The sequence below is a fragment of the Neolamprologus multifasciatus genome, chromosome 22 (assembly GCF_963576455.1).
Source record: "Neolamprologus multifasciatus chromosome 22, fNeoMul1.2, whole genome shotgun sequence".
Classification (NCBI taxonomy): domain Eukaryota; kingdom Metazoa; phylum Chordata; class Actinopteri; order Cichliformes; family Cichlidae; genus Neolamprologus; species Neolamprologus multifasciatus.
In genome coordinates this window covers 325,721-338,431 of record NC_140459.1, presented here as the reverse complement: position 1 = coordinate 338,431, position 12,711 = coordinate 325,721, and the positions used below count along the sequence as shown (strand labels likewise).

The 12,711-nt window shown below is 49.9% G+C and overlaps 1 long non-coding RNA gene across 1 annotated transcript; it reads right to left on the bottom strand.

Annotated features, from left to right (window-relative positions):
- Window positions 1–1,445: 1,445 nt before the first annotated feature.
- Window positions 1,446–4,835, bottom strand: LOC146492464 (uncharacterized). Its single transcript, XR_014872144.1, has 2 exons — window positions 1,799–4,835; window positions 1,446–1,480 (listed from the first exon to the last, which is right to left on the bottom strand). It is a non-coding gene; the product is annotated as an uncharacterized LOC146492464 (long non-coding RNA).
- Window positions 4,836–12,711: the final 7,876 nt, after the last annotated feature.

Below are 12,711 nucleotides of genomic sequence, written 5' to 3'. Positions count from 1 at the left end.
CACCCATCTGTTCATCCATCCACTGCTACAGCTCCAACAGTTGGTCAGACTCAGACCTCCGAGGAAGAAGCAGAATCCGCCCTCCTGGATCTGCTCTGTCTGCTGTATCACCCTCAGGCTGTCCTGCTGTCATGTGACTCTGTGTTCTGTGTGTCATGTATGTCAGAGCCGTGTTCATGCTGCATACCTGAGGATCAGTATGATGACAGCACCTGGATGTGAAACCTGTTGATTGTTGGCTAACAGCTCGTCTCTCTTTAAAATACACTCAGTTATTCAGTATGACCCAAAACGAGTGGCTCATGAACACGTCAGGAAAGTGTTTACAGAGGTCAAAGGTCAGAGAGCTGTTTTTCACAGACGTTTGTCAGAGAGGAAGTCTTCCTGCAGCTGTCACCACCTGATGGCCTTCAGACAGAGCGCAGGTTTAGGGCACTCTGCACAGGGTTCATTTTCCTGGGAGCTGCTTGCATGATTTTTCCAGTTAATGACTCACGATGCAGTCTGCTGCCTAAACAGACCCAGCCCCCTCAGGTGGTTCAGCGTTCTGCTTAGCAGACAAAAACCTCTGAAGTTCCTCTGTGGAGTGGACACCCTTCACAGGACTGAAGGACTCTCACATCAGCACTTCTCAAAAACAGCAGCTCACAAAGGAAGGCACGACGTATGCATCACACAGCGGTCGGCCGGCATCTTCACCCTGGGCTGTTTTCATCTGCCGACGGGCGTTTGATCTGCGCCGTCAGCTCAGAGCGCTGTTAGGCGTCCAGTCACGTAGAGTCGCGGCTCGCTGCACATCACACGGCTCCGATCCATCGCCCTTGAGCCTGTAAATAAAAGAGCAACAGCTACTGTAGGGCCATCAAAGACAGTGTTGTGATGAGGCTGATTCTGAGATCATTAAAAAGCAGTTAGAGAGCAACAGTCCAGGCGAGCCGTGTGATTCGTCGCTTCGCTTAATGACTGCAGGCCCGAGCGTAACGAGCCCCCGAGCTGCGTTTCCTAAATGACAGCGTGGTGCGAGGCTGGAGGTGTGATCACATTTACATGCATTAATGATGCTGTAGATCGGAATGAGCCAATATTAAAGCTCATCACAGCAGATACAGAGCCTTAATGAGCTGCACCTCGTTTCCACGTGACGGGCAGGAAGAACGCGCGATTGGGCTGGCTCCGGGAACTGGATGAGTAATTCACACAGTTACAGAAATAGAAGGTGTGAGCCGGCCTGATTACACATTTCTTAGAAAGCTGAACATGTCCTTCTCTCTGGCTTGACAAACTTTCATCTGTCATTTAACCTCTCACCCCCCAACAAAAGTTTCTGGGGGGGGAAACAGCCAATCTGTTCATCCTTCTGCCACCAGCTGATCTCGACCTGCTGGTGGAGGTCATAGTTCAGCCCGTTCTCACTCCCGAGGCGTAACATGCCGACGTTTTGTCACGTCCCGCGGCGTTCCTGAGGAACGCGAAAGGAGACCTTCGGCGTTCTTATGGTACGCGGCGGGTTATGGCCGAAATCCAGTGCAATGACGCTCCCGCGGTAATAGACGTTCCAGCCCTGTATTCCAGCCCTAAACCTAACCTTATCCCTAGCCCTAACCATAACCTTTTTCCTGACGTTAACCAGGACTTTAATGACGTTAAATAGCGTGTTTCTAAGCGATTTGAAGAAAAAGAGCGAACATGTGTAGATTGAGTCCATACGGTTCTCATATTTCCTCATTTTTCCGAGGTCGTCATTTAGGAACGTGGTGGGTAGCCGAAAACGTAATATGTTGACAATTTGTCACCTAGCCTAAAATGTTATGCTTTGGGAGTGAGAACGTGTTGCATAGTTTGTTTCTGTCCATGCAGCCGAAACTTGTGATTGGTCAATCAAACTGACAGGGAACATTTAGGCAGGCTGTGCCTGTTCACGTGGCTGCGACACGCCCACACATCGAGGGCATCTGGGAACATTTACGAGGTCTTCGTACTGCTGGGAACATTTACGAGGTCTTCGTACTGCCGGGAACATTTACGAGGTCTTCGTACTGCCGGGAACATTTACGAGGTCTTCGTACTGCCAGGAACATTTACGAGGTCTTCGTACTGCTGGGAACATTTACGAGGTCTTCGTACTGCTGGGAACATTTACGAGGTCTTCGTACTGCCAGGAACATTTACGAGGTCTTCGTACTGCTGGGAACATTTACGAGGTCTTCGTACTGCTGGGAACATTTGGGAACGTGCAGTCCAGGCTCAGCAGGCAGAGCAGCAGCACACCGAACCTCAGACGATCCCGGTGCTGTTGGCTTTCTCTGAATCTTCTCGTTTGAAACATGAAATCTCATTTTTCCGCTCACACTGACCCCCCCTCACAGGGCCGTCCACACTAATGGCCATGAACACGATGAATTGAAGTTGTGGGACCAGAGCTCAGAGATGATGCAGGATTTCTCTCCATCTGTGAGTGTCTCTGTGTTTTTGTTCTTGCTGATTATTGCCCTGCAGAGGCTGGTGAGAAGCAGCATTCAGTTTCAGCCTGTGTGTTTCTGTAAACACAAAATGACAATAAATCTTCTTCAATCTTGACTTTTTTGTGCACAAAGACAGAAACATGACCCTGAGTCCGTGCTGCGTTTCATGATTATAATTAGCAGCGTGCAGGTTTGAGGCCGGGCTGTCCTTCCTTACAGACGCTGAGAAAAAGCATTCATAAAGAGTCATTGTTATGTGTCATCATCTGCAACTTCTGGCCTCCAAAAGCAAAGTGTCAGCACAACAACATTTATTACCACAGCCAAGTACAAATGACACTCTGTATCTGCTGCACAGTCTGTGCCGTCTGTGGCTTTTTAATGCCAGAAATAGATGAGCAGAAGTGTAAGGAATTAAACTGTGTGTTTACGCTCTAATGCGAGCTGTTTAATAGCTTCAGCATGAAGCACAGTGTTGGCTTCAGTTTGGGAACCATCGTCGTGACTTTGCCTGTGGAGGCAGCGGGTTTCAGGGCTTCCTGTGCAGCAGTGGATATCTGCACCGAAGACAGGCATGCCGCGACTTCCTGTAGACAATGTTTGCAATCTGACGAATGCAGAGAATTTATCATTAAACCAAACCTGCTCCAGCACAAAGAGCCATCAGAGAGCTGCAGGTACCACAAACCCCGTCCTGCCTGCAGGTTCTACACATGAAGACATCTGAGCGTTTGGACATGTCTGAGTGTTACCTGCCAGGTGGACCTCACCCTGCCTGATCATGTTACAGTCAGTAACCCCGCCCTGCACGCTGCTCTGGTTACCTAATCTAAAGCTGTATTCTGCCTGTTTGTTCCCAGTATTCCCAGTGCTCGTTATCCTCGTGTTGAGGATTTGTTCTGTTTGGACGGCTGGCCTTCGGTTTGTCTCTCTGACCTTAACGAGGGGCTGACCATGAAGTTTACAGAACAGTCGCCCCCTGCTGGACAGGTCGAAGCAGAGGCACCTTTGCAAACATCACTCTCTGCTGCTGCTCCTTGTCAGGGTTGCTGTCACAGAGAGTATGAGAGGCGGGGACGCCCCGGACAGGTCTCCCACCTGCTGCAGGGCTAACACAGACCGATTCACACCTGTGGGTTAGCCTAACCCCACTGAATGCACGCCTTTGGACTGTGGGAGGAGTACCCGCAGACGACCCACGCCAACACGGGGAGAGCATGCAAATTAAGGAGGCAAGGAAACAGTGCTAACCACTGCGCCACCTCTTTGCAAGCCGTATGTGGATATGTGTTTAATATGAAGTGTGCTGGTACTTTAATGTTCCCTCTTTAGTCAGAGCAATTACTCAGCATTAAAATGTAAAATCAGGCTGCTTCTGCACCCGTCTGTCTGCAGCCAGCTCTTCTATTAAAGAGGAGGAGGAGGACAGGAGCGCTGAGGGGTGCTGACCCTGTTTACATCCTCCTTAATTACACTCGGCGCTGTGAGAAGGTGGACATCACACATGTAAACACACTCCAAATTAATTAGAGCCGGGGTCAGCGTGTGAATCGTTGCGTCCTTTCAAACGCTGCTAACAGCTTTAAGCTGCTCGCGCTCTTCAGCCAATTTGTCTTATTTTGAAGGGACTCTGGCCAGCGCTGATTAACAAACCTGCTTTTAACAAGCTGCATGTCGCAAATGAACCAAGCAGGTCCAGCCTGTGTTTCATTTGTTTGCAGTGTTCACATGAAGGTTAATAACATGAAACGTGCTCCGTCAGCGGAGACGGGAGCTGATTAAAGGCGGCGCTCCCTCTTCAGGTCCCACTAATCACACTCGCTGTGAAGGGAGGACGTGAGGCACCTGCAACTTTTCACAAATATGAATTTAGTCTTATGGAGCCTCTGTGGAGAGCCTACATTTCCCAGCATGCCTCGTGACGACCTCACTCTGATAAACAGTGACGACTGTCCCAAAAAGTTTTCTGGTAGTTAATCAACCAACGTGATCATTAGGAAGGATGAAGGTCTTTCAGATCATCCAGAACATCCCATCAAAGAGCAAAGGAACCAAAAATCAGTGCGACCAAGAAGTCAGCGAGTCTCAAAGTCGTCCTGTATGACGGAGCACCTGTTCAGGTAACGATCACTGTGGAGGAACGAGCTAGTGGTAAAAACAAGCTCACCACATCAGCAAACAGCGGGAAGAAAAATTAATCCAGGAGCTGCCGAGACGTCAGGAGACTCCAGCTGGAAGGCAGAGAGACCCAGCAGACCCTGAACCAGCAGACTCTGATCCATCAGACCCTGACCCAGCAGACCCTGAACCAGCAGAACCTGACCCAGCAGACCCTGACCCAGCAGAACCTGAACCAGCAGACCCTGAACCAGCAGAACCTGACAGAGCAGAACCTAACCCAGCAGACCCTGACACAGCAGACCCTGAACCAGCAGACCCTGAACCAGCAGAACCTGACACAGCAGAACCTGACCCAGCAGACCCTGACACAGCAGACCCTGACCCAGCAGAACCTGACACAGCAGAACCTGAACCAGCAGACCCTGACCCAGCAGACCCTGAACCAGCAGACTCTGACCCAGCAGAACCTGAACCAGCAGAAGCTGACCCAGCAGAACCTGAACCAGCAGACCCTGAACCAGCAGAACCTAACACAGCAGAACCTGACCCAGCAGACCCTGAACCAGCAGAACCTGACCCAGCAGAACCTGACACAGCAGAACCTGAACCAGCAGAACCTGACCCAGCAGACCCTGAACCAGCAGAACCTGACACAGCAGAACCTGACCCAGCAGAACCTGACACAGCAGAACCTGAACCAGCAGACGCTGACCCAGCAGACCCTGAACCAGCAGACTCTGACCCAGCAAAACCTGACCCAGCAGAACCTGACCCAGCAGACCCTGACCCTGCAGACCCTGAGCCAGCAGAACCTGAACCAGCAGACCCTGACCCAGCAGACCCTGACCCAGCAGAACCTGAACCAGCAGACCCTAAACCAGCAGAACCTGACCCAGCAGACCCTGACCCAGCAGACCCTGAACCAGCAGAACCTGACACAGCAGACCCTGAACCAGCAGATGCTGACCCAGCAGACCCTGAACCAGCAGACCCTGAACTAGCAGAACCTGACACAGCAGACCCTGACCCAGCAGACCCTGACACAGCAGACCCTGAACCAGCAGACCCTGACCCAGCAGAACCTGACACAGCAGAACCTGAACCAGCAGACCCTGACCCAGCAGAACCTGACCCAGCAGACCCAGACCCTGAGCCAGCAGAACCTGAACCAGCAGAAGCTGACCCAGCAGACCCTGACCCAGCAGAACCTGACCCAGCAGACCCTGAACCAGCAGAACCTAACACAGCAGAACCTGACCCAGCAGACCCTGACACAGCAGACCCTGAACCAGCAGACCCTGACCCAGCAGACCCTGAGCCAGCAGAACCTGAACCAGCAGAAGCTGACCCAGCAGACCCTGACCTAGCAGAACCTGACACAGCAGACCCTGACCCAGCAGACCCTGACACAGCAGACCCTGAACCAGCAGACCCTGAACCAGCAGAACCTGACACAGCAGAACCTGACCCAGCAGAACCTGACACAGCAGAACCTGAACCAGCAGACGCTGACCCAGCAGACCCTGAACCAGCAGACTCTGACCCAGCAAAACCTGACCCAGCAGAACCTGACCCAGCAGACCCTGAGCCAGCAGAACCTGAACCAGCAGACCCTGACCCAGCAGAACCTGACCCAGCAGACCCTAAACCAGCAGAACCTGACACAGCAGAACCTGACCCAGCAGACCCTGACACAGCAGACCCTGAACCAGCAGACCCTGAACCAGCAGACTCTGACCCAGCAAAACCTGACCCAGCAGAACCTGAACCAGCAGACGCTGACCCAGCAGAACCTGACCCAGCAGAAGCTGACCCAGCAGAACCTGAACCAGCAGACCCTGACCCAGGAGACCCTGACCCAGGATAACCCAGCAGAACCCAGGATAACCCAGCAGACATCAGCTGACGTCCTGTTCCAGATCCCTGCAGGGCACGTTTTGGTGGGAATCAGCGCCTCCGGGCTGGAAGAGGATGGTGAATTGGGAATGCGTTCGGGTTTTGGGTTTCGTTGCTGAGGTCGGGAAGACACCGAGGTGTGGACCACAGCACCTGCAGGGACGTGACCGGCCTACTGCAGTGAAGACAGAGCTGAGCCTCCATGTTTGACCACGAGTAGATAAACGAGTTTCTCCTGGCGGTGTTCGACTCAGGCTGACGAGCTCAGGCGGCGTCGGTCGTCCTGGTCTGGAGCTTCCTCGGTGAGGTGGTTTGGTTTGAGGTTCAGATGGAGGTCTGAGGTTCTCTGCTGTTAGTCTGAAGAGCATTTAAAGAAAAGACAAACTTGATGAGTTTCAGTGTGAGGTTTGTCACATCTGGGCAGCTGCGCGTCTAAACAGGTACGCAGGCTCACCTGAGGAGGAGCTCCTCACACTGAACCTTTGCATTTCTAATGACTCTGCTTTATCTTTTTAATTTCCCTTTTCTACTCCTTATCTGTGGAACTTTCCTGTTTTATTGCCTTTGTGTCATCGCTGACTGACTGCACCTTCGTTCAGGCTTTTTCTCTTTAACACACCTGCAGATGATGATGAGGACGGCGGTGATGAAGCCTGTTTTTACGCTTTGTTTTCCGCTCTGCCTACTTTACATTTAAATGGAGGCGAATAGAAAATGTGCGGCGTCGCCGACACCCTGAAGTCGGTTATTTGTGCAGATAACAAACTGCACAGCGTCGTGATTTTAAGAACAAGTTTGTGGCTGAAAACACCAGAAAGCTGCTGCAGGTGCAGATCCTAATCTGTCAATCGATGCTGAGCTGATGGATGTGACGCAGAAGCACCAGGAAAAGTAAGTGCAGGAGTGTGTGTGTGTGTGTGTGTGTGTGCTGAATTCTAGTCTGAGCTCGGCAGGTAAACAAAGAGCTAAATCATTGACCCGAGTCTCTCAGCACTGATGGTTATCAGGTCAGAGGTCACACACACACCTTCACAGAGCGATTAATCAGCGAACTGTAACTGAAGATGATCTACCAAACCTGCAGGTCCTCTGATGTCCAGCAGAGGCAGCAGTGAGTAGGTCCCCACAGACATGAGTGTTAACACGTTTACAGCCTGATACACACCTGTAAAGGGGGAGGATCTTTCTATAACCTCTTTGCATTATTAGGGGCGTGGCCTCTTTGACTGACTGGCTGTAGATAGCTAGCCCTGGCTGTCTGATAGGCCGGATGGCAGTGCTGTGAAGACTAAACGTAACAGGACGTGAACCTGAAGTTGCTTCAACCTGCAGGGCTGCGAGGAGAAGCCTGATAATGTGGACGTCCAGGAGAAAACAGAGCTTATGATAGCCAAACATCTGTAGACAGATGTTTGAAATGACTATGAGCTCTTCTCTTGGTGTCAAAGGCCTCATCATGTACAGTCTGCGGTTATTAACCACACCAGAGGACAAAGTCGGGTATGTGTTTATCTCACTGGGTAAAACGCTTCAGCATTCATGCGAGTGGCTGAAGGAGTCACCTGGATAGCTGATAACAACGACATCATCAGAGTCACGGATGTGATTCAGGGACGCAACAGGCTGAACTACACCGGAGAGGTCAAACACGCTGACCTCGATCCACAGCGTGGCTCCGTGGAGTGGGAGGTGTGCGACCAGAGGCCAGATGGATCCGTGCTGATGGGCAGCGTCATGCATACACGAGTCATGCCTTGGTGATGTCACTCAGGTGGACGTGACACTCGACAGGTCTAAGAGCTTTGAGCTTCCTGTTCCAGCTGCAGAGCGGACTGGTTATGGGAACAGCAGAACAGCGAGGTCCTAAACAGAACGCGTTTGATGGCAGGCGACGCCACAGGACGCCTCCGAGGTCAGTCCTGGCAGCTCAGGGCGATCGGGGGGGCGGGGCTCTGCGCTGGTATTAATGGAGCGGCTGAGCAGTGTTTATATGCACACATGTATTTTTAATGAAAACCAGCCTGCTGTTCATTTGGCTTTGCTTCCTTTCATGAGGCTAAAAAGCACTTAAGAGTCAGCTGGAGAAGATAGAAAAAGGAGCTTTTATTCACAGTGTGCGCAGCCTTTTCACCCGCCATCAAATATGAAAGAGCGATGAAAAAGAGATATAACTGAGGCTGTGAAAGACTGCAGAGTGGTGTCAGGGCTCGGGAGGGAAGGAAAAAGACAGAGCAATGTCAGCTTTGTTGGTGAAGGACGATTAAGAGGAATAAAGAACGACACCATTAGCACATTTATCAGGCGGCGTCTCCGCGCTGGAATATTTCTCATTTTGTGGAGCAGGGCCGAGGTTACTATCTGCTAAATGTATTTTCTAATAACTCTCATTACTCCTCGTTATTTGGGGTCGATGTCACCTCCATAAAAGAATAAATCCACTCATACTTTATCTGGTGAGCTGCACTAAACTCTAAACTTGACATTTTCTGTCGACTCGGAATAAAAGTTTTATGTTTGAAACTTCCTTTAATTATTCTCGGCTTCGTCATCGACGCCGTGGACCGTAACCTGCTCCGAGGACCGTCGGATCCTGAATCACGATTCAGATCGTCAGCTTTGCTCTCAGTCTGTGTTTGTGATTGGAAGTAATGTGGAGCCAATGAGCAGGAGCGTACTCTTTCACGCTTTTGGATCAGCGACCTGATGAGAACGAGCTGCCGAAGTCACGCCACGGCAGGATGACAGCAGGACAAACGCAGCTTTAGTGCTGCAACATTTAGAAAACTCAACAAAATATAAAAGTGCAAAAACTCAGGCAGAGAAGGAAAACTAGAAACTAACGAGCTTAGCTTAACGAGACTATCAAAATAAAACAGGAAGTAACTCAGACTACGACATGACAGCCCCGACTAACAAAGCACGGAGATGAGAAATACAAACTCAGGAAATAGAAAATTATTACTGTCACACCCGGGACCCTGACGTGAACTCCAGCCACAATCACAGATGATGTCAGTTCGACTTTAGAAGGACTTATAAAAAAGATATGCAGTTGGTTCAATCCAATAAAGTTATTGTAGATGATGGACGTTCTTCAGATTGATGCTGAGGTGATTCTAAAAGATCAGGATGTGATTGAATATTTACTGAAACAGTAATGTTGGAAAACGTCAGCGATGAAGGTGAGGAGAGAGAAACGTGCGAGGGAAGACCCCTGCGGTGCGGTTGAGGTCGTTGCAGATAAATACGATCGATCTGCTCATCTTCAGTCGGATCAGCCTCCCCCTGCTCCTCCTCGCTCCCGTTATCAGGCTGTAAAATCATTTCTCTGTTATTGTCTCCCTCCTCCTTTGTTGTCTTGACGTTATTATTTTCCCTGCCTCCTCTCGTCCCGTCGCTCTAATTTATTTTTCTCGGTTTCCGCAGAGTCCTGCTCCGACACGTCTGTTTGTTTCTGCTGGAATCTCAGACGAGCACAGAAACTGCCTCGGCTCTCTTCTGTTTTCCTTGTTGTCAGCTAATCCCGCGTGCCGAGCCACGTTCGTGAAAAACACTCGTGTTGTCTGTCAGGAACAAACACAGTAATGAGAGGAACTCCCTCGCTCGCTTCTATAAGGCACGTGATATTAAATCCTGTTGCTGTAACCTTTGCAGAGGATAACAGCGTCTCATCTGTGAAATGTTACCGTCATTTATAGATCTGCTGCATAAATATGACTCCTGTGTCTGCTGCAGAGCGACTTCTGCCAGCCTGTAGTTTTATTATTCACACAATGATCAGCAGCACGGTGGTCAGCACTGCTGCCTCACAGACAGAAGGACCTGGGTTCAGCTCCACCATCAGCCTGGGGTCTCCACGGGTTTCCTCCCACGCAGACAGTGGGGTTAGGTCAACTGGAAACTCTGAATCGCCCACAGGTGTGAATGTCAGTGTGTTAGACTGGTGCCCTGTCCAGGATGGATGATCAGCAGCACTGTCTGTGTAAAATTACTCCTGGTTTATTGCTCAGCATTAATATTAGTCATATGTTTAAATGTAGTGAGGACAAAAACAGATGTTCACGCAGCAGAGACACGCCGGTACAGTTTATACCAGTTGTGTCCAACTCCAGGCCTCGAGGGCCGGTGTCCTGCAGGTTTTAGATCTCACCCTGGGTCAGCACACCTGAACCACATGATGAGTTCATGACCAGGCCTCTGGAGAACTTCAACACATGTTGAGGAAGTTGTTTATCCATTTAAATCAGCTGTGTTGGATCAAGGACACGTCTAAAACCTGCAGGACACCGGCCCCCGAGGCCTGGAGTTGGACACCCCTGGTTTATACCATAAACTACAGATATAGCAAACTTGGCACCATACTCATGCCAACGCTTCAGACTGCAGCTCTGATTCACACTCCTGCTCTCTGTAATCTCATTACATCTCATGCTGTCTCTGAATCGCTTGGTCAGCAGTTAGATCACTTCCAATTATCCTTTCGTTCTCCCGTCCTCCTCCTCCATCCCGTTTTTATGTTTCTCATCATTTTCCTCAAACTGACTGCAACCCTCCCCCATCTCCTCGCCTCGATGTTTTTCTTCTGTGTTTCATTTCATTTCAATAAAGTGGTAATTAAAAGTGAACGAGGGTCATTTTTAGAAACGTTGACGTGTAAATAAAGAGGCAGACAGACCGGCGGACAGACGTCTCACGGCTCGTCTGCGAGCTGTAATTGGTTTGTCGCGTCGTCAAGTCGCTCCTTGACACTCAGTGTAATGGACAGAGACATTCAATTTGGCTGAAACACAAGCTGAATGTCAATTAAGTGCTGGGAGTTTTAAAGGAAGACAAGGAAGAAAAAAGACTGAAGATTTGGAGGGTGGCACTGAGGAGCAGGAAGTAAAGAAACAAAGGAAGTAAAACGAAGGAAGCATAGAGAGGAAGTCTGCAGAGAGAAGAAAAAGGAAAGTATGAGCTTTAGAGGAAAAGTGAAGGCGTGGAGACTGCAGCAGATTCCTCACAGCTCTTAAACAATCACTCCTGTTGTCCCGTGTAAACAGTAAATGGATTGGTTCTTAGACTGTTCTACTCTACTGAGCTTTCAGAGCACTTTATACAACTCACCTCATTCACACAAGCACTTTTTTCTATGCTTAAGTGCTTTCTCTCTAACATGCACACTCTGATGTTGGCATCACAGAGAGCAGATGGCGTGCTCTGCCTTCTGAGCTACAGCCACGCCTCCGTGGTGGAGAACATGGTCTTGAGAACACCAACACACACACACAGTTCACCTATAGGGTGGTGTTACACATAACCCACTCACTAACTACAGAATCACGTTATGTTCTTCTTCTGCTGCACTCAGCCTCTACACCTCTAAGGCCAAGGGTGGAGGAAGGATGATGGGTGGATGGATTGAGGAATGGGTGGATGGATGGAAGGATGGATGGATGATGGATGAATGATGATAGATGTTCGGTAGATGATGATGGATGGACGGATGGATGGATAATGACAGGTGGATGGATGGATGGACTGATGGATGGATGGATGGATAGATTGGTGGATAATGATGGGTGGGTGGATGGACTGATGGACTGATGGATGGATGGGTGGATAATGACGGGTGGATGGACGGATGAATGGATGAATGGATGGATGGATCGATGGATAATGACAGGTGGATGGATGGATGGATGGATGGAGGGGTGGATAATGATGGGTGGATGAATGGATGAATGGATGAATGGATGGATGGATCGATGGGTGGGTGGATAATGACGGGTGGATGAATGGATTGATGGATGGATGGATAATGACAGGTGGATGGATGGATGAATGGGTGGGTGGATAATGATGGGTGGATGAATGGATGGACTGATGGATGGATAATGACAGGTGGATGGATGGATGAATGGGTGGGTGGATAATGACGGGTGGATGAATGGATGGACTGATGGATGGATAATGACAGGTGGATGGATGGATGGATGGGTGGATGGGTGGATAATGACAGGTGGATGGATGGATGATGGATGGATGGATGGATGGGTGGATAATGACAGGTGGATGGATGAATGGATGGATGGATGGATAATGACAGGTGGATGGATGGATGAATGGATGGATGGATGGATAATGACAGGTGGATGGATGGATAAATGGATGAATGGATGGATGGATCGATGGGTGGGTGGATAATGATGGGTGGATGAATGGATTGATGGATGGATGGATAATGACAGGT